Source organism: Myotis daubentonii, chromosome 1 (assembly GCF_963259705.1).
Source record: "Myotis daubentonii chromosome 1, mMyoDau2.1, whole genome shotgun sequence".
NCBI classification, from domain to species: domain Eukaryota; kingdom Metazoa; phylum Chordata; class Mammalia; order Chiroptera; family Vespertilionidae; genus Myotis; species Myotis daubentonii.
In genome coordinates this window covers 214,556,184-214,577,993 of record NC_081840.1, presented here as the reverse complement: position 1 = coordinate 214,577,993, position 21,810 = coordinate 214,556,184, and the positions used below count along the sequence as shown (strand labels likewise).

The window sequence follows — 21,810 nt, the reverse complement described above, 5'->3', positions numbered from 1 at the left end:
CTCTCTCCCTCTCCCTTCTTCTCTGAAATCAATAAAAAGAATATTTTTAAACAAATCTATGTAACAACTATAGCTATGAATTTATATAAAATTTAAAGCCTTACATTCAAAGAGAATAATGACAGTAAAGGAAAAAGTGCCAAAAATATTAACAACAAAGTTACAGAATTATTAGAAGAGAAATATATTAAATATTCTGATTTGGTACAAAATGCATGTTCAGGAAGAATCAGTGATTATTATTAATCAGTATATTTTGCTCCAAATAAATCTAACAGATGATGTTGAAAATATTGTTTCTCATGAGCATGAGTTTAAAATAAAAGTTTAAAATCTTACTATTGCTCTTAAAACAGTTCCCAAATTGATTCATACATTAAATGTAATTGCAAGCCAAATTCTACAGGGCTTCTTTCTTTTTAAATTGACAAGTTGATTCTTAAATTTGTATAGAAATGCAAATGAGTTGGAATAGCCAAACAAGGAAAAAGTAGATTAAAGGTGGAGGACTTACATTATCCAATGTTAATACATATTAAAACTACTGTATTGGGGCATAATGACAGGCAAATAAATGAAGCAGAATAGAATCCAAAAATAGATTGTTAATTAATTTTTTACAAAAGTGTAAAGGGAATTGGATGGAGAAAAGATAGACTTCAATAAATAAAGCTAAAAAAATGTGTAGTCAGATGCAAAAACAGAACAACAAAAACACACCTCTATGCCTTATAATGTATGAACATCAAAAAACAGAAAATTCCCCAATAAATTTAAAACATTATCATAATGAGTCCAATTTGTAATCTTTATTACTGTGAAGTTCTAAATGGTATAATGGAAAAAAAAGAAACAAAATACCCCTTAGTTTTATTTCGTTATTATTATTGTTTTATTATTATTATTATTATTATTATTATTATTATTATTATGAATCTTGAGAGAAGCAATAGTTTCAGAAATTGAGAGCAGTGCCCAGATTATGTAGCTTTGGCATGCGGAATAAATAGCTTCTATTGTGTGAGCCATAACAAAGCTTATTAAGGGAGTCCTTGAACCTATAAAAGTAATTAAGCTTGAATATCAAAAGCTATTCTCAGTTATAAGTAAGACAGGGCAGGGAACATAGCTGACTGATTACATGGCCACATAGTGGCAGCTCTTCTGTTGTAAGAACCCAGTTATAGAAACAGGCAGTGGAAAAAAAATTTAATGTGGAAGGTGCAGCTGAGTTAGAAAAAGCAATCAAGTTCCAAAATTCAAGTACGCTCTCTATTAAAGAGTGCTAGTCAGCAGTTTGAACTAAAAATCTATGTGAGGTGGAAACCACAAGCAACTCTGTGAAGTGCAAGACATGTAAACAGGTATAAAGTGTGTGTCTCAGGCTGCCCGCCTTCCCTGGTAAGCATGTATCTGTGGGGCTGTGCAGTTTTACCGCCCAGACAAGAACAGGTTGCAGGTGCCATCTTAAGTTAAAGAAAACGATGCAAAATTTGATGTTTCTGAAAATAATTCTAAGGAGGTACACCACAGAGATTTTCCATTCTACATCTCCCCTCCCCCAAGTTCCTTTTGATGTTGAAATAGGGAAACAAAATACATTATGAAGAAGTTTCTGTAATAGGTCTCTAAAGATGTTTGGATCTCTAGATCAATTTAAAAATATTTCCTGTATTGTGTTATGTTCTATTACATGAGTAGTGGAATAAACTAATACTGTACATCTATTTATAGAACTCAGGATTTGTTGTTGTTGTTACCTGAGTACAAAATAGTCTAAGGAAAGAAATATTTTTCTCTCTCGCTTCATTGATTAAGGTATTACATATGTGTCCTTATTCCCCCATTGCCCCCCACCCCCCACTCATGCCCTCGTGCCCCTGTTGTCTGTGTCAATTGGTTAGGCTTATGTGCATGCATACAAGTCCTTTGGTTGATCTCTCCCCCTTACCCCTACTCTCCCCTGCCTTCCCACTGAAGTTTGACATCTGATCGATGTTTCTCTGTCTCTGGATCTGTTTTTGTTTATCAGTTTATGTTGTTCATTATATTCCACAAATGAGTGAGATCATGTGATATTTATCTTTCTCTGACTGGCTTATTTCGCTTAGCATAATGCTCTCCATTCCATCCATGCTGTTGCAAATGGTAAGAATTCCAAAAAAGAAACAAATATTTTTTGATTACCTATACCAGCGATGTTCAAACGTTGTGTGCCACATGGGTTGAAAATCTCTGCCCCATTCTGTGTACATTAAACACTCAGAAAGTACCTCTATTTTATTCATAGTTCACTCTGTGTCCACACTTATTTGCAGCAGTAGCAGCCTTTCAACAGTATGGTCATTCTTACTGAAAAACAAATCACAAAACATAATAAAATATGAAAATAAACACAAAGCAAAAACTTTAATATTTCCTTAAGTTTAAAATTCTTAGACATAAAATCATGTGTACGTTAATCTCAATTTAGTTCAAATACTTTTAAATTTTAAAATTATAGTAATATAATGAACTAGAGGCCTGGTGCATGGCATTCGTGCACTTGGGGGGGGGAGTCTCCTCAACCCAGCCTGTGCCCTCTTGCAGTCTGGAAACCTTCGGGGGATGTCCGCTTGCTAGCTTAGGCCTGCTCCCCTAAGCCAGCACTCAGTCATCCCTCAAGAGGTCCTTAGCGCAGCTGTGAGCCTGGCTTCTGGCTAAGGAGTGCTCCCCCTGTGTGAGCACACTGACCACTAGGGGACAGCTCCTGAATTGAGCATCTGCCCCTTGGTGGTCAGTGCACATCATAGCAACTGTTGGTAGATTTGCATATTAGCCTTTTATTATATAGGATACCCCTTTTAAGTTAAAACAACTTTTGACTCCATTACTCCATTGCTCCAGCCATTTCTTGCCACTGTCTTCCAATGTACAAGTCACTTCTGTTTGCTTAAAATTCTTTGGTACCTGGTATTATGCTTTCTCCTTTTTTCTCAGTCCTTGCCATCATCCTGGACAGAATTTAAGAATTTTTTATTGTTGTTTTCTTTTTTTAAAAAAAATATATTTTTATTGATTTCAGAGAGGGAGAGGGAAAGAGAGATAAAAACATTAATGATGAGAGAGAATCATTGATAGCCTCCTGCACACCCCCCACTGGGGATCGAGCCTGCAATACAGGCATGTGCCCTTGACCAGACTCCAACTGGGGACCCTTCAGTCCATAGGTCGATTCTCTATACACTGAGCCAAACTGGCTAGTGCTGATTGTTGTTTTCTTAATCTTTATTTATCTTACCTTTAAAAACTGAAATTTGAGCATGAAAGTCAGTGACGGCCCTTCGTTTTTCTCCCTTTCTAATGTGTTATTCCTAGGACAGCATACCTCTGATATCAGTGGGCATATGTGTACCTTGGCTTCTCTACTTTATCCATTTTTATCACTTTTATGACTCCCTTGCTCATCTTTCCAGTCCTTTGCTTCATTGTTCCTGAATGTTAATTAGCCCATAAAAATGTTATCCGAGATTCACTTCCCTGCGTGTCTCCTTCTGTATCTGGCATCCTGATCCAGCCAGCACAAAATAATCATGGAACCTGGACTTAGAAGAAATTCATTGTCTAATATCTTACCTGAGCCCTAAAAACATTTTAGGAATTATTCCATATTTCCCCACTAAACTGCCTCTCTTATTCTTAACAGAGTCATTTCAAACTTTCTCCACTCGCCTCAAATTCCTCATCTCGCCAAACCATGCTCAATCTCAGTAATAAAACAGCCATAATTTCCTGAGTACATAGTGTGCTGAACAATCTACTGAGCCCTCTACAGATATCACCTCATTTTGTCCTCCAGATAGCCTGCAGAAGAGGTTTTATTGTTCTCATTTACTGAAGTAAACTGAAGGTCAGAGTGATGAAGAGTAATGTCAAGGTTTCATAATGAATAATAGTTGAAGCTTGAATTTAAACGAGTAACCTCATGATCTTACCTGCCTCCTCCAGCAGAAACAACAGCAACAAACAAACAAGCAAGCAAGCAAACAAAAACATGCCCCCTTCATTAGTGAGAATTGAGAACTTACTGGATGAGAACTGCCTTCTCTCCTGCATTTCCATTCTAAACTCATTGCGTCCTCTATTTCTCTTTTTCTTCACTTGGTCAAAGTGGTTCTAGCTCCTGAGTTTATGAGCACCTAATATTACCCTCATCTGCCTACATGGATTCTCTTTTGTATAATCCATTTCCTCTCCTATGGCTTCAATTTGTCCTCTGGATCCTCTCCATTTGTCTCAAACAACAACAATGTTAATAATCACCATCAAGTTCCCGATAAAATATAAAAGGAAAAATGATCTCACTTTAAATATTATTCTGGGTTTCTGGTTCTTACATAGTGAACTTTTTAAGGGTGGCTATAGTTAGTATTCATCCCCCTTCCATCCCTTTCCCTGTTTTAAATAGAAAATTTTGTGTTTCAGCCACCTTACCACTGAAACTGCTTTCATCTGCATCACCAAAAAACTTGCCAGTGAATCCAACAGAAACATTTTGTTTCTTATTTCTTCAGTACTTGGGAATATTCCTGTGCTAATTTTATATTTCTTTCTAACAAATTACAAACCTTTACATTTTTTTTTTATCTTAAAACAATATGCAGTTCCATAGGTGATAAGTCACAGGTCTGCAGGTCATAAACCTGGCTATGGCATCTCTGGATACTCTACTAAGTATTCCATAAGACTGAAATAAAAACATTGGTAGAGTTTCAGTCCCATCTTAGGTCCTGGGCCCTCCTCCAAGGTCATTCAGGTTGAAGGACGGGGTACCCCGGATCTTGCTGCCTGTTGACCAGAGATCGCTGTCTGCACCTGGGTGATGCATTCATGTCCTAGCCATTGGACCTTTCTCACAACATAGTAGCTTTCTTCTTCAAAGCCAGCAGGGGAATCTTCCTCCAGCCTGAAAAAAATATTGTATAAAACTAGAGACCCAATGCATGAAATTCATGCAAGAGGCTCAGCCCTTGCAGCCCTGGCTTCGTCCAGAAGGTTGTCTGGAAGGACGTTAGGAAGGACATACGGAAGGTCATTCGGCTGTTCGGTCTAATTAGCATGTTACACTTTTATTATTATAGGAGGTTTACACCATCACCTTTCCCATTAGTTCACCTAATCAGGAATAGGAGAGACTAGCCCATCATACTCACAAGTCCTGCCCACACTCCAGGGGAGGAGATCCAACCAGGCATTTACACCACTGGAATCTTGGGGGATACCTTAGAATTCTGCTTACCGCATTTCCCCCTCTGCGATGCTCCCCTGATGCCATTTTTGGTTCCTCTGACACCATACTTTCATAGATTTTTCTTTCTTCTTCAAACTTGTCTTCAAGTTACCATTTTTCATGACTTACCCATAAAATATTTGATATTGTCCATCTCTAAGGCCTAGTGTTTAATCACCTAGTTGATTAAGTAAATTCATAATCTTTTATTTATTGTACATATCGCTTCTCGGCCTTTTGGCTAAGATCAAGTGTAGTATTTATTGTACATATTCTAGCTTCAATTTCTGAAAATTCTGTCCAGAGAGTACATTTGATCTATATTGAACCATACTCTAGATTCTACTGGAATTCTTCAGAATTTTTCTTCGTCTTATATCCACATCCTCTAAGCCAGGACTGTCCAATAAAACTTTTTATAATGATGCTTATGTTCTATACTTGTGCTGTTTAAATATTGTGGCTGTTAACTACATGTGTCTTTTGAGCCTTTGGAATGTGGTTAATGTGATTGAGAATTTGAATTTTTAATTTTGTTTAATTTTAATTAATTTAAGATTAAATAGCCACACATCACTAGTGGTTACACATTGTACAGTGCACATCTCAGTTTTTAAAAAACAGACTTATAAGGGCTGGAAATCACTGGAACTTGAGTTGCTGTAATTTGATTCAACTAAACTAAAATTTAAAATACCTCTGCAAAATAAAGATGCAAAGCACTGACAACCTTAGGTTCCAGATTTAAGGAATTGTGTACTACAATTTGTGTACTTTCAAGAGTGCCATGTTTCTAAGAGGAATTTAATATTACAGAACTTGCCCAGCTGGCATGGCTTAGTGGTTGAACGTCCACCTATGAACCAGGAGGTCACTGTTCAATTTGATCCCAGTGTGGGGGATGCAGGAGGCAGAGGATAAATGATTTTCTCTCATCATTGATATTTTTATGGCTCTCTTCCTCTCTGAAGTCAATAAAACACACACATATGTACATACTTAAAAATAAAATAAAGTAAAATAAAATTACAGAACTTATTGCTAAAGTCAAGTATGTTTAAAATCATCTTTTAATCTTCCATCCTGTCAATACTCTTTTTATCTACATGCATCAAAATTTTCTTTAGTAATGTCATGTTTTTAAAATGTGTCAGTATTAGTATCATAATTATCATCATCATCTGACTGAACTTTGCAGCATATTATTATTGAGTAAATTATGGAATTGGACTTAAAGCATGAGGTACACATTAAATGCAAAATTATCAATCAATATAAAGCTAAGCAACCTAAGATTTACTTTTTAAATGTTCTGCTCTACATGCATAACATCAATGTGTCAAAAATGCCACATACATTGACAACATAAGCACATATTTAAAGGTAATATCAGAATTCTTGAAAGCTGTAAAAATATTTTATTTACAGCTCTCAAGAGTTTAATTGTGAAAGAAAAACCTATTTGTATGTCATGAATGACTCTTATATGTACTATTATCAGAGTTGCATTTTTATAACTGTATTTAGGATAACTACATCTATATTTAAATGTGATGTTTATTATAAATGTGGATTTCAAGTGACTTTATAGAGTGATGATCACACAAACCCATTGACCAAAGATTAGTGATCTGAGTCTTAAAAATATATATAGATTTGTTTTTTCTTGGATTCCATAACACATTGACATGTTAGGTCTGGTAAGCGAAATTCTGTAGTAAAGGAAGCTATTAACTTCATAATACAACATGGCTTAAACTTATTTGGTTAAGAACATTTTTTGGTTCTCTAAATGATAGTCATATTTATAACTTGGAATTATTCTTCCACAAAAAATAATTTGGAATATGCTATTCTAATGTTTTGTTGGTGTTTTTAGCCTCATTTTGAATGAAAATATTTCCAAGTCTTTGAATTTGCTTTTGAGGCTCATTGGCTCAGTTCTACCATTAATAGTAGTTTCCTTAGCTTATTCTAGCCTCAATGGTAGGCTTGGTCCTCTTGACTTAAGATTTGTACTAATGCTTTCAGTGGTTCTCAACCTTCTGGCCTTTTAAATACAGTTCCTCATGTTGTGAACCAACCATAAAATTATTTTTGTTGCTACTTCATAACTGTAATGTTGCTAATGTTATGAATCATAATGTAAATATCTGATATGCAGGGTGGTCTTAGGTGACCACTGTGAAAGGGTCGATCGACCGCCAAAGGGGTCGCGACCCACAGGTTGAGAGCCGCTGCTTAAACAAAGGTTTCTCAGTATTACTATAGTAAAAGTTTCTGAATTCCAAGATAGATATTAAAGGCCAAGATTTTCCAAAGGTTAGAAGATTTAGTTTCTTTTGATTTTTAATAATATTTGTATGTGGATATTTGCTTAAGTAGATTTTCTTAATATATTAAAGCTTGCACTTTGATATAAAAGGCAGAGATTACATGTGTATATGCAACTATATATAGGGCTTTTCCCACTAATGTCACCAATGAAAATTTCTTATATAATGATCACATTATTTGTTCCCCTTAATTCCATCCTATTCATAGTAGTATAACACAAAGATATGAAGAAGGATCTTACTGTAAGTCAGACTGGGCAGATTTAAATAATTTGAGGTTATAATGCTGAATGTCATGGGCAGATAACACGTGAGTCTACAAATTCTAAAGCATGGTTCCTCAGTAAGATAGTGTCACATAAATATTCACATAATGAATAGCATATCATGGTCTTCATTCTTAGCTGCTTACAACAAAAACTTTTCATTCAGAAAATGTCATTGATAAATTCCATCATATGAAGCCTTTTTGTGGGGGGGGAAATGAGGTTGAAGAGCTGACTAGATTTTCATTGCAAAGTGAAATGGCCTGCCTGTTTGTTGGGACAAAAATCAAAACAGTGATACAGTGTCTGTCATGCTCTCACTGAAAATACATGTGGCTAAATAAGGAACAACATAGATTTTATAGTTGTGCTTAATAATCACTGTTTAATAAAAAGTAATGTTTTTTTTCTTGGTGATAGTCTTTTCTGCTATACCTAAAACAAAACAAAGCAAAATCACTCTAGAAGTATTCATCAAAAGGAGAACGCTAACTTCTGGCACTTGATTTCTTGTGAGGATTATTTTGTTTATTAGGTTTATTGGTGTGACATTGGTTAATAAGATTATATAAGTGTCAAGTGTGTATTTCTGATACATGATCTGTATACTGCATTGTATGCTCACCACAGAAAGTCAATTCATGTTACATCACCACTTATTTGACTCCCTTTACCCTTTACTACCCTCCCACCCTTTTCACTCTGGAAACTACCATACTGTTGTCCGTATCTGTAAGTTTTTGTTTGTTTTTCTTATTTGTTCATTGTGGTTTCCAGTTTTATATCTTACATATGAGTGAAATCATATGGTTCTTAACTTTTTCCGTCTAATTAATTTCACTTAGCATCATATTCTCAAAGTCCATGCATGCTGTCACAAATGGCAGTATTTATTTTCTTATGGCTGAGTAGTATTCCATTGTACATATGTATCACATCTTTTTTTAAAATTTTTATATTTATTTTAGAGAAAAAAAAATGTTGTATTATTGAATAAGCATTAAACCAGATGGGACATACATCATAGACAATTCATGAAGATACTGCAAAGAAAGCAATAAATTTTAACCTTTTTTTATGCCAAGGAGATACAATCCATTATATACATGTCTTCAAGATAAATGATAACTTGTACTCCAGTAAGAGGATATGATAAGACCTCCTAAATTTATCCAGTATTTGAGGGTGACCATTTGTGTTAGTTACTTAACTTTATCTAGAGGAGAAGCAACCTTATCATATATTTTTGACAGGAAGTAGCTTTGCAACTTGGAGCCAGTCATCTACCCAAATTTTCCATAGCGGCTGTACACGTCTACATTCTTACAACAGTGAATGTGGATTCCTTCTTCTTCACAACCTCTCCAACCCTTATTATTACTTGCCTTACTGCTAATAGCCATTCTAACAGGTGTGAGGCAGTAGGTATCTCATTATAGTTTTGATCTGCATTTCCTTAACAGCTAGTGAAGTTGAGCATTAAGAGAAATGTTAATACATCAAAATTGGTCCTAATACTAACTAATTTTTCTCTTTTCTTTCCCCTTTCTTACCATTGGTCTAGCCAGGTCAGTCTGAATTTCCTTTTACATTCCCAACATGATGCAAAATTCTACTAGGATACTTGCAAATTCATTTCCACGTCTTCCTTTTTTTAAAAAAAAAATATTTTTATCGATGTCAGAGAGGAAGAAAGAGGGAGAGAGAGAGATAGAAACATCAATGATGAGAGATAATTATTGATTGGCTGTCTCCTGCACGCGCCACACTGGAGCTTGAGTCCACAGCCCAGGCATGTGCCCTGACCAGGAAAGGAACCACTTAGCCATGCCAGCCCGGCTCTTTCCTTTCTTAATTCATTTGCTGCAAAGTAAAATACAATGTTTGGTCTAATTTTATTTACATAAAAGTAAAAGTTTGATTTGAAATATTTTTATTAGCTTTACATCAAAATGTTGCTAAATATTTCATGAGATTATATAACAATCACTGTGTCTATGCTGAAGTTCTAAGGATAGTATTTTTAAAAATAGACATATCATTATGCTTACATTCTGCATACATTCTAAATGCATCCCTTTCCATCTCATTATCCTCACCTAGTCTCCATGGTATATGCTTCTAGATGAAAGCTGACATCTTACCTTAACCATGTGGTCTTTTCTCCGGTTTGAAGGGTTTTTACCTTTATAATGATGAAGTGTTAGATTTTTTAAAATATAATTTGTGGATGTCAGTTACCATGTTAATAGACCATAAGTGTTCCAGATACTGCATTCAGGAAAGCATTGATCTATATAGTGTTGATGTGTGATAAAATTTGGCAATAAATTATTTTCAAAATCTCATTAACTTAATCTTAAAGAGGAAATATACAAAGCTTCAACTAAGGGAAATAACTCATTATATCATACACTAGGGCAGCGGTTCTCAACCTGTGGGTCACGACCCCTTTGGGGGTCAAACGACCCTTTCACAGGGGTCACCTAAGGCCATCGGAAAACACATATATAATTACATATTGTTTTTGTGATTAATCACTATGCTTTAATTATGTTCAATTTGTAACAATGAAATTGGGGGTCACCACAACATGAGGAACTGTATTAAAGGGTCGCAGCATGAGGAAGGTTGAGAACCACTGCACTAGAGGCCCGGTTCACAGATTTGTGCTCTGGTGGGGGCATGGCCGGCCAGCCGAGTGGCTGTTGATCTGCCCTCGGAGTGACTGCTCCCGCTGTGGGAGCAGCTGCTCACCCTGGTCAGCCAAGCAGCACTCCCACTGTGGGAGCACACTGACCACCAGGGGGCAGCTCCTGGGTTGAGTGTCTTCCCCCTGGTGGTCAGAGAGGGGTCATAGCGACTGGTCAACTGGTAGTTCCGGTCATTTTGCCTTTTGGTCCTGGACTTTTACATATATAGATGTGTGTGTGTATTAATAGCAACATAGTTATCACTACTGTAATAGTAGTTATGGATTTATATTAATAAAATTACACAATATTAGCAGCAAAGAAGCTATACTTATGTATTTCTTTATTTAATCTTTGGTTTTAGGATATTTGGAGGAAAGGTCTGACATTGTTATATAACCCAAGTCTGCCCAGGATTTCTTTACCTTTGTCAATTTCGAGTCTTTTAATGAATAATTGTATATATCCACAATTTCATTTTCCATTAACTAGTGATTTATTTGTCTGTTTACAGAATGGCACCCAATCTCTTGGAAACTTTTTAGTCTTAGGTTGACATGTACTAAGTTAGTGAACTATATTGAGCAGAGATTTTAGAAGTATTAATTGACACTTGAAAGGTGATCCATCATCTAAAGAAAATTTGACTAAGTCCGGATAACACATTAGAAATGGAATGCATTTCGTATGTCTAACACAAATGTCTGCTTTACTGACTAAGCAACAGAGAGATAATGGTAAAGTTTGTAAAAAAAAAAATGATACTGGAAATTATTTTCCCTTTCTTGCTCATTCCAATTTAATATGCTATTGTTGTGTAATTATTTATTGTTAGCAGTTTGTATTTTTAAATTTCCAAGATCTTCTAAGGCCAAGTCATTTAAAACTGTATTGCAAGTATCAATACAGTGCCTTAAAAATGCTAATTTTTCCACTTGTAAAACAGTATTTTTCATACTTATTACTGGTGCTATATTAGCACTCTGTGTGCTGCTGGCTACTAACTTAGCCAACAAATAAAAATATTTTGGGAGGCATATAATGCAATAGCATTATAACTTTGCATTAAAGCTAATATAACTACTTTTATTATAATACTACAGGTCCGATGCACAAAATCCGTGCAAGAGTAGGCCTTCCTTCCCCCAGCTGCTGGCACCGGGATCCGGGCTTCCCTCATAGAGGCAGGCCCTGCACACCCGCTGCAGCCCACCAGCTGGTGGCCTGGGCCTCCCTCTGCAGGGTAATCATGGGGTAATGGTCAGGGCCCTGACCAATCACATCGCACCCGCCTTGGCTGGCCTGGTGGCAGTGGGTGTCATAGTGTGGTCCCGGATGGTCATCTGGATGGTCATCAGTGTGGTCATTCTGCTGTTCAGTCATCCGGTCTAATTAGCATATTATGCTTTTATTATTATAGATAACTATTTTTCAGTTATTATTTTTATAAGGTGTTTATGAGATTGTATTTTCAATTGCATGAAAAAATAACCAAAAGTCTTGAGAAATATTAATCTAGGATGGAAGAACAATCTTACATATGTGAAATAATTTTCATAGAACTTTTTCTTGTGTCCATTTAAAAATAATAGGAAGAACCCTCCGTTCCTTAAAATTTCTAGGCAAGTAACAGGTATGAGAGATGAGGTTTGGAGCCAAACCAAAGTAAAAGAAAAATAGATGTGAAAATACCACTCAGACTCTCTCTAGTTATTTGACTACGGCATTTTTGTGGGTCTCCATTTCATTATTAATAAAATAAAATACCATTATTCCTGCAACACAGGTGTACTATGAAATTTAATAGGGATATATATTACAGAAATATGTTCCGTACAACTGTATAACAATTAAAAATATTAAGGGTTGTTAGACTTGGTATGACTCTTGCAGGTGGTATTTCCCAGTGCTTTAGCCTCCAAACCACACTCTGTTTCTAAATCATTAATTGTCAATAATTTATTTCCAGGGTTATAGACTTCATTGATCCATGTAATAATTAAGTTCGGATATCCAATGATCTGAGTATGTTTGGCTTTTATCTATCATCCCATTGACTAAACCACTATTTAGGAATTTTGTAAATCTTATGTAGCCAAAATTTTAATACTAACTTTCCTGTAAAATGTTGTTGAAGTTATCTGCTTTAATAAGCATTAGTAATATATATCTATATATATCCTATATAACAAAACCCTAATATGCAAATCAACTGAACAGTGGAACTAGTTGTGCACTGATCACCAGGGGACAGATGCTCAACACAGGGGCTGCTCCCCTGGTGGTCAGTGCGCTCCCACAGGGGGAGAGCCATTCAGCCAGAAGGCAGGCTCACGGATGGCGAACCCAGTGGCGGTGGCAGGAGCCTCTCCCGCCTCTGCTGCAGGTGGGCAGTAAGGAATGAGGGGTCCTGGACTGGGAGAGCCCTCGACTGTGAGAGGGATGTCTGACTGCCAGCAGACAGACATCTCCAAGGGGTCTGGACTGCGAGAGGGTGTAGCCTGGGCTGAGGGGACTCCCGTGCACGAATTTCTTGCATTGGGCCTCTAATATATCTACACTAATAAAAGAGAAACATGGTAATTGGTGTACGACCGCTACCCTTTTCGTTGGCTAATCAGCGAGATATGCAAATTAACTGTCAGCCAAGATGGCGGCCGGCAGCCAGGCGGCTTGAAACTAACATGAGGCTTGCTTGCCTCAGTGACGGAGGAAACCAACGTTCCCCGCCTGCGGCTGCAGGCCTCTGAGCCTGCAGTTTAAACATTGTAACAAATACCACCGGACTTCAGCCAGCAGGATGGCAAAATTGTAAGCAAAGTCCAGAAACCTATTTTCAGCAGCAGAGGCCTAAGAGCTGGAGCCAAGCCTCAGAGCTAAAGCTGGCCCAGAATTAAAAAAAAAAAAAAGGAAAAAAGGAGCGGTTGGGAGCTTCAGTCACCCCCAGCCTGAAAACAGCCCTCAGCCCCTCACCCAGACTGGCCAGGCACCCCAGTGGGGACCCCCACCCTGATCCAGGACACCCTTCAGGGCAAACCAGCCGGCCCTACCCATGCACCAGGCCTCTACCCTATATAGTAAAAGGGTAATATGCCTCCCAGCACCGGGATCAGCGTGACAGGGGGCAGCACCCAAACCCCCTGATCAGCCCTGCTCTGTGTGTGACAGGGTGCGGCACCCCAACCCCCCCCCCCCCCACGGGCCCTGCTCTGTGTGTGATGGGGTAGAGCCATAACCTCCCCATCGGCCCTGCCCTGAGTGTGAGAGTGGTGGCACCCCAACCCCCTGATTGGCCCTGCTCCATGGGTGATAGAGGGCGGCGCCCCAACTCCCCTATAGGCCCTACTCTGTGAGTGACAGGGGGGAGTTCCTCAACCCCCTGATGGGCCCTGCTCTGTGCGTGACAGGGGGGAGCTCCCCAACCCCCTGATGGGCCCTGCTCTGTGTGTGACAGGGGGGAGCTCCCCAACCCCCTGATGGGCCCTGCTCTGTGCATGACAGGGTACGGAGCCCCAACCCCCCTGATGGGCCCTGCTCTGTGCGTGACAGGGGGTGGCGCTGCAACCTCCCCATCGACCCTGCCTTGAGTGTGACAGGGGGCGGTGCCCCAACCCCACAATCGGCCCTACCCTGAGCGTGACTGAGGGTGGCATCGGAACCTCCCAATCTGCCCTGCTCTGTGCATGACAGGGGAAGGCGCCCCAACTCCCCAACCGGCCTTGCTCTGAGCCCGACCAGGGGCTGCACCTAGGGATTGGGCCTGCCCTCTGCCACCTGGGAGCAGGCCTAAGCCAGCAGGTCGTTATCTCCCGATGGTTCCCAGACTGTGAGAGAGCACAGGCTGGGCTGAGGGACCCCCCCCCTCCCCCCCCCCCCCGAGTGCACAAATTTTTGTGCACCGGGCCTCTAGTGTATATATATATATATATATATATATATATATATATATATATATATATATATATATACAAAAGTAGGTTCACAGTTGTGAGTATGCAAAACACAGTTTATTCTTGTATTATTTATTAACTAGAGGCCAGGTGCACAAAATTTGTGTATGGAGGGGGGTTCCCTCAGCCCAGCCTGCACCCTCTCCAGTTGGGAACCCCTTGGGGATGTCCGATATCCCTCTCACAATCTGAGACTGCTGGCTCCTAACTGCTCACCTGCCTGCCTGCCTGATAACCCCTAACTTCCCTCCCCTTCCTGTCTGGTTGCCCCTAACTGCCTCTGCCTTGCCTGCCTGATTGCCCCTAACAGCCCTCCCCTGCTGGCCTGGTTGCCTCCAACTGCCCTCCCCTGCAGGCCTGATCTCACTCCCAACTTCCCTCCTCTGCTGGCCAATTTGGTTCTGATTGGTTGGTTTCTATGCCAGTCAGCGTCAGAACGTCCACCTCCTAGGCAGCCATTGGCTCCCCACAGCACCCACATTTGGTTCTGATTGGTCGGTGTCTATGCCAGTCAGCATCAAAAGCTCTACCTCCTAGACAGCCATTGGTTCTTCACAGCACCCACATTTGTTTCTGATTCATCAGTTCCTATGCCAGTCAGCATTTCCAGGCCTCTCTCTGGGCCTGATCAGAAAGGTGGGGCTGAACAGCAGCCCCCTAGGAGTCCTGGAGAGAAAGAAAAGCCTGGCCTTTTATATATTAAGATTATTGTATTATTTTTCAAGTGAATAGCTATAAACCTACTTTGCCCCATTCTGTATACACTGAGTGACCAGATCATTATGACCATCCCATCAGTACTTCGTTAGGACACCTTTTGCCTTCAATACTATGGCAATTCTACTTGGCATTGACTCCAAGAGATGTTGAAAGGTGATGCGAGGAATCTGACACCATGCCTGATGAATAGCACTGTCCAGTTCTGTGTGATTTGATGGTTGTGGAACCTGATGGTTCTTTTAACTTCGTCCCACAAATGCTCAATTGGATTGAGATCTGGTGATTGTGGGGGCCAGCTAAGCAAGGTGAAGTCTCCCTCATGTTCTTGAAACCACTCCTGCACAATACGAGCACCGTGGCATGGCGCATTGTCTTGTTGGAAGAAGCCATCTCCATTGGGATATGCCATCAACATGATAGGATGAACTTGATCAGCAACGATACTTAGGATGTTGTGCTATTCAGACATTGTTCCACACAAATTAAAGGGCCCAAATCATGTCAGGAAAACATGCCCCAAACCATAACACTGTCCCCACCAGCTTGAAGGGTTGTACTCATGCATGTGGGGTGCACGCTTTCATGCTGTTTCCGCAAAATTCTCACTCTGCCATCTGCATGATGCAACTGGAAACGTGATTCATCAGATCACATGACTTTTTTCCAATGCTCAACTGTCCAATCCTGTGTTCCTGTGCGAATTTGAGACATTTTATCTTGGTAACTGCAGACTGCAAAGGTGTTCGAACAGGCCTTTGGCTTCTATATCCCATACGATGCAGTGTACAGCTAATTTGCCTACAAATGGCAGGTGGTCATAATAATCTGGCCACTCAGTGTATATCTATAGTGTATACATAAAATGTAAGGAATTGTCGTTTTCTTTGAAAAAAATATCTAATAAAATATATCTAGATATTGTTGATCTATCTGAAAAGACAATATTAAAAAGAGTATATCTTATTATGGGACCAGTTACAAATTATTTCTCATCCTTCAGGTCTAAGATAGACTCATGTTGTACTGAATTTCAAGTTACAATGTATTGTAACATAGCAACAGTCTAGGACCTCGAGATCTACATAGTAACTTAATGAATATTTCACCAATTATCATTAATGGTCATGTGTCAAAATTTTCCAGAATACGAAAGTCCCTCTGTGGACTTATACTTGCCCTCTACAGTATCTTTAGAATATTGTAATACTATTGTAATTTTAAAATTTTTTGCTTAACAATTTTAATAGTAAATATCATATTAATGATTTTTAACTACAGGGAAGAGAAAAATTTACAGTAATAGTAAAATTTTGAGCATGATATGTAGTATGCATTCTGTGGCTTTTTTGGTTTTGTTTTTATTCTTTTTATACTGGAATACATTGCTTCTGTTGTGGAATAAAATTTGTAGTTTGCTTAGCAAAACAGAAAGCAATTCAACATAAATTGATGGGATATTGTAAAAAAAGAAAATTCTAGCTGGGTAAAACTTCAAGAACAACATATTACCCAAACTGGTATATGACCAAAACGCTAGGATTTAATGGCTCTATATCATTTTTGTGTTTGTTTTTTTGTGAAAATTGCCTGAGGTTCTGTAGCTTTTCCTATTTCACATTTGAAATATGGCTCCATTCTCCATCAGATGAGGCAAAGGATGCAGAGTTATGTAATGAGCCATGCAATAAATGCAAAAAAAAAAAAAAAAAGTTCTCTGAGATTTAACAGAGACTCTCTTATTTGTTTATATAGAAGTTCTTTTACTGTAGGTAATGTTATTGAATGAAGACAGAGTGAGTCTCTGAGGATTTTCCTTAATATAATAGGGCTGTTTTTGCAATTTCCTAAGCAAAAACACAAGGTTACTTTAATCTTTATTTCCGTTTTTTTTTTTTAGTAAGAATGAAATCTATCCTACAAAATTACACTCTAAATTGCCGTATATAGCAATGGTTTTACTTCAGTTCTCTCAGAACCACCATGTAGACCAAGCACCATGTATATACCATATAAAAATACATAAACTCTCTCTCTCTCTCTCTCTCTCTCTCTCTCTCTCTCTCTCTCTCACACACACACACACACACACACACACATACACACACACAGCCTTGTGGGAGTCAGTTTCACAGATTTGACTCATTAGTTTAAGAAATTCAAGTGGCTCAATAATTCTAAATGGCTCACTGTTATCCATTTTACTTGAGGGTTTGTTGTAAACCTAGATTGGTCCTGAAGGGAGTATAATTCTAGTTGATAAGAGGTTCAAGATATAGAAAGTGAATCCTTTTGGTTCTAGAATAGAGTGGTACATGCCACAAGTGGGGTTGATTAGACATTTGAGTAAAGAAAGACACACAATGACTGCCTTAAAGTATTTCTTACTCCTTTTTAAAAGATAATAATTCATGTAACAATATTTTTGTTTAATTTATATAAAACATAAGAAAAAAGAGAGAAAGAAGAGGTCCCAAAACTATACAATGAATCTGGAGAAGGAAGGTATCCTATATAATAAAAGCCTAATATGCTAAGTGTCAGGTCATCTGGTGACTGGTCGACTGTTCAACCAATTAAAGTATAATAGGCTAATGGTATGCTAAGGCCGTTCCACCACTCGCTATGGCATGCACTGACCACCAGGAGGCACAGGCACTCCAACTGGTATGTTAGCTTGCTGCTGGGGTCTGGCCAATCGGCACTAGGCCAGCTGGGCCAGACATGCCCTGGAGCCCTCCTGCTGTCCCTCCTGAGCCCGATTGTGAACCTGTGGTGTGTGTCCCTAGGCCTGGCCTGTGCCCTCTTGCAATCCGGGACCTCTTGGGGGATGTCAGAGAGCTGGTTTTAGTCCGATCCTGCAGGCCACTCCCCTTAGAAGGGCACCAGACACAGGGCTTATGTCTGGTGAGCGCTGCTACAGCAGTGCAAGCCTCTCCCAGCGGGACTGCTTGGATGTGAGCCTATGGCAGGCACAGTGGGGCCAGGATGAGCAAGAGAGGCAGGCAGCAGCTGCAAGTGGCGTTGGACTGTGGATTTCGGCCCGATCCCCACAGGCCACCCAGAGGGGCCCCACCCATGCACGAATTCATGCACCGGGCCTCTAGTAGATACATAAATTAGACAATATCCCAAAGTTATGCAGCACCAAGGAGAAAAATGAGTGGTGTTTACTCCCTGCATAATGATAAATGTGTCAGTGAAATAAGAGCAATTCTATGAAACATTAAGTGATAATTTAAAGGCTAAATCTTTCTTATATCCTGTTGATAGATTCTTTCAGGTTAAGACGACTCTCCCTGGGCCTGTATGCAGTCTTTCTTTGCATTTCTTTTTTTTTTTTTAAATATATTTTATTGATTTTTTACAGAGAGGAAGGGAGAGAGATAGAGAGTTAGAAACATCGATGAGAGAGAAACATCGATCAGCTGCCTCCTGCACATCTCCTACTGGGGATGTGCCCACAACCCAGGTACATGCCTGCCGGGGTCCAGCCCCAGCAGGTCCAGGGGTCCCCAAAGGTGTGGACGGAGTCGGCGAAGAGGGAATGACACGGAGACAGCGTTCAGTTGATCAGTAGCCTAGCCAGGATCTCCAGCCAGGATCTCCAGCCAAGTTCTGGTCTGGATCTCCAGAGAGGTTCTGCTTCGGATCTCCAGCGAGGTTCTGTAGCCATGTTCCCTCGCTAGGTTCTCCAGCCAGGTTCTGTCCAGGCTCTCCAGTCAGGTTCAGTGTCCAGGTTCCAGTCAGGTTCTCCTGACAATCTCTGTAGTCAGGTTCAGTCCAGGATCCCTTGCCATGTTCTCCCGCTAGGCTCTGTCTCTAGGCTCCGAGGCCAGTCCCTCTCCAGGATCCTCCGGCATGCTCTCTCCAGCGAAGTTCTTCTGTCTCTAGGCTCCGTGTAGGTTCTGTCTTCTTGATTCTGTTCTAAGTTCTGAGTGTTTCTGTCTTGTTACAACTGTATTTATACCAGTTGATTCAATCCTATCAATCTCTATTACAAAGGTTAGGGCGTTTCTTATCTCCATTCCAGGGAGAAAAGATTATGTAGTTTAAGCATGATTGTTCGTAGTTAAAGGGATTAATTACCCGCCTGGCACTTAGTTGAGGGGTTTTATTCCCTCCCTAACTTCAGGGGAAAATCCCTACCTGGGGATTCAACCTTTCTCGGAGAGGTGACTTTGGTTAAAACACAGCGCCAAGAAGGTGAGCAAACATATTAAGAACCGTATGCCATATATGCCAGGTCCCTTGAAACAGCAAGGATGGACCGGCTCCCGGCACATGCCCTTGACCGGAATCGAACCTGGGACCTTTCAGTCCACAGGTCGATGCTCTATCCATTGAGCCAAACCGGTTTCGGCGTCTTTGCGTTTCTTTATGCAAATAAGATTTCTGAAGCATGGAGGCTTCCACATTTGATACATGCTGAGTGGCCTGGAAGTCACTTTTCCTGAGCTCATCTTTAATGAACAGTTTCAACATAGCAATGTGGTTGAGAATATTAGTCTTAGGTGTACCTGTATTGGAACCTTGCCTTGGATTTTTCTATTTATTGACTGTATGACCTTTAGCAAATTATTTGACCACTGGAAACCATTGTTTCTACCAAAAAATGAAATCTTTAATATTTGTGTCCTTGATTTAAAATATTTTAAAATAAAATTAACCTCTTGAGTAGAGCCCCGATTAGTACAAACGGTCAGTCAATTGCAATCATGATGGTTATTGCTGTTTCTTTTTATTTTTATTCATTCTTCAGTTTCTTGTTTTAAATTTCTTTACATTTTTTTAAACATAGGCAAAGGTTTTTTGATTAGGTCTTCGATGATGAAATGTCATTACTGGGGGACTGACAGTTTACTGTGCAACCTAAGTTGGCTCTTTAATAACCACAGCCTTCCTCTACATTAGTTTTGTGTGGATATATAGCCTGGTTTCATGCTGAAGTGAAACCCAACCCATTCACAGTAAAAAAAAAAAAAAAAAAAGGTGCTCTCTAATGATCACCATTTATTTTGATTCAGAGGGAAGAACAGTATCCACCGAATCTCCACACGTATCTAGGTTTTCCTTAACTTTAACCTTCCTGACTGTTTTTGCAGATTACAACCATAACAAAGGTGGCCCAGCATAAATCAGTGGAAACATATTCCCTTAAATCCTAGCGAAACAGTATTAAGAAAATCCAAAATCCAGAATATTATTCTACATGATGTCACCCCATATTTTCTGAGCTTTCAAAACTTACACTATGATGCCCATTAACACTTTTATATGAGGACTATTAAATGCATTTGTTTTTCTTCTCCTTAAGTCTTTACAAGAAAATATTTTTTACATTCTATCAATACATTGTTTTCACTGCTTGGCCCCTTTGCTCATGTGTGTGGTGTGTGTTTGTGTTGTGTGTGTGTGGGAGACCTATTATTATCAAAAGGCCAGCAGCACTGAGGGATTGAATCGGTGACCTGAAGGTTAAATTCCACAGCAGTAATCACTAAGCTGTTCTCTATTATAGTTGCACTAAAAAGATTGGAACTGCTGACATCTGGAACCTCCCTGTCTAAAACCTTTCAGCCACTTGGAAAAAAAAAAAAGCTTTTGTTTAGGAAGTGAACAAAACTCTAGGTGTGTGTCACTTAAAGATTTGGAAATTTCCTATAAGACACATTGTACAAAAAATGGTCAGAACACGCTTGTAGTGGAAAAAAAAGTTAAACCTCACTTTTTTGTTTTTTTGTTTTGTTTTACTTTTACACTCCTTTTCTTGACCTATATAAAAAATATAAATAGTGCATGCACAGAACAATTAAGTTTCACACTATGTTGAAAATTTTTCATAAAATAAACATCCTTTGCTGTAATTGTCACATCCCAACTCAAAATGACAAAAAGATGAAGTATATTAATTTATATGCATAAATTATAAAAAATGTATCTTTTTATATGTATAAATAATTTAAATAAATTATCCCTGGTGTCTTATTCACTTAATTTTCATAATGTTTTACTAAAAATAAACTTATTAAGTGGATTTGCAAGTACTAGGAAGTATAATTAGCAAACAATAAATATTCAGTCAAGAAATTTCACAATGCATTTCTCAGTTTTGGTTAAAATGCATTTAATTAAGAATTAATTTAGTATTTCACTATTAATATTCTATGACATGAATTTTATCACATTTTAGAAAAATTATAAATTTACAGTAATAAGTTATAATTCTTCTGGAAGTACATTTCCTTTGGAACATAATTTTTCAGCTTTCAAAGGTTATTCTTTCTTTCCTCAAGGGAGGCTAGCAATATGCATATATTCTCACTCTTGTGCTGTGAAATAAGAGTAAATGACAGAAAACACCTAATGAAAACAACAAATAACTGCTTCCTGCCCTTGATGAACATACTAGAGCTTTGTAGACCAAAAATATATAAAATAATGCATGCATAAATTACTTGGAACCACTAACAGAAACAAATAATTGGCAAATAATAAGTAGAATATGACCAAATGGAGGAAATGAATCCAGTTATCTGCTATTTGTGAGCAGTATATTTAAATGATATGTGCAGGTTG

The 21,810-nt window shown here is 38.8% G+C and overlaps 1 pseudogene; it reads left to right on the top strand.

Moving 5' to 3' along the window:
* Positions 1–5,490: 5,490 nt before the first annotated feature.
* On the top strand, positions 5,491–5,625 carry LOC132223127 (U2 spliceosomal RNA; annotated as a pseudogene).
* Positions 5,626–21,810: the final 16,185 nt, after the last annotated feature.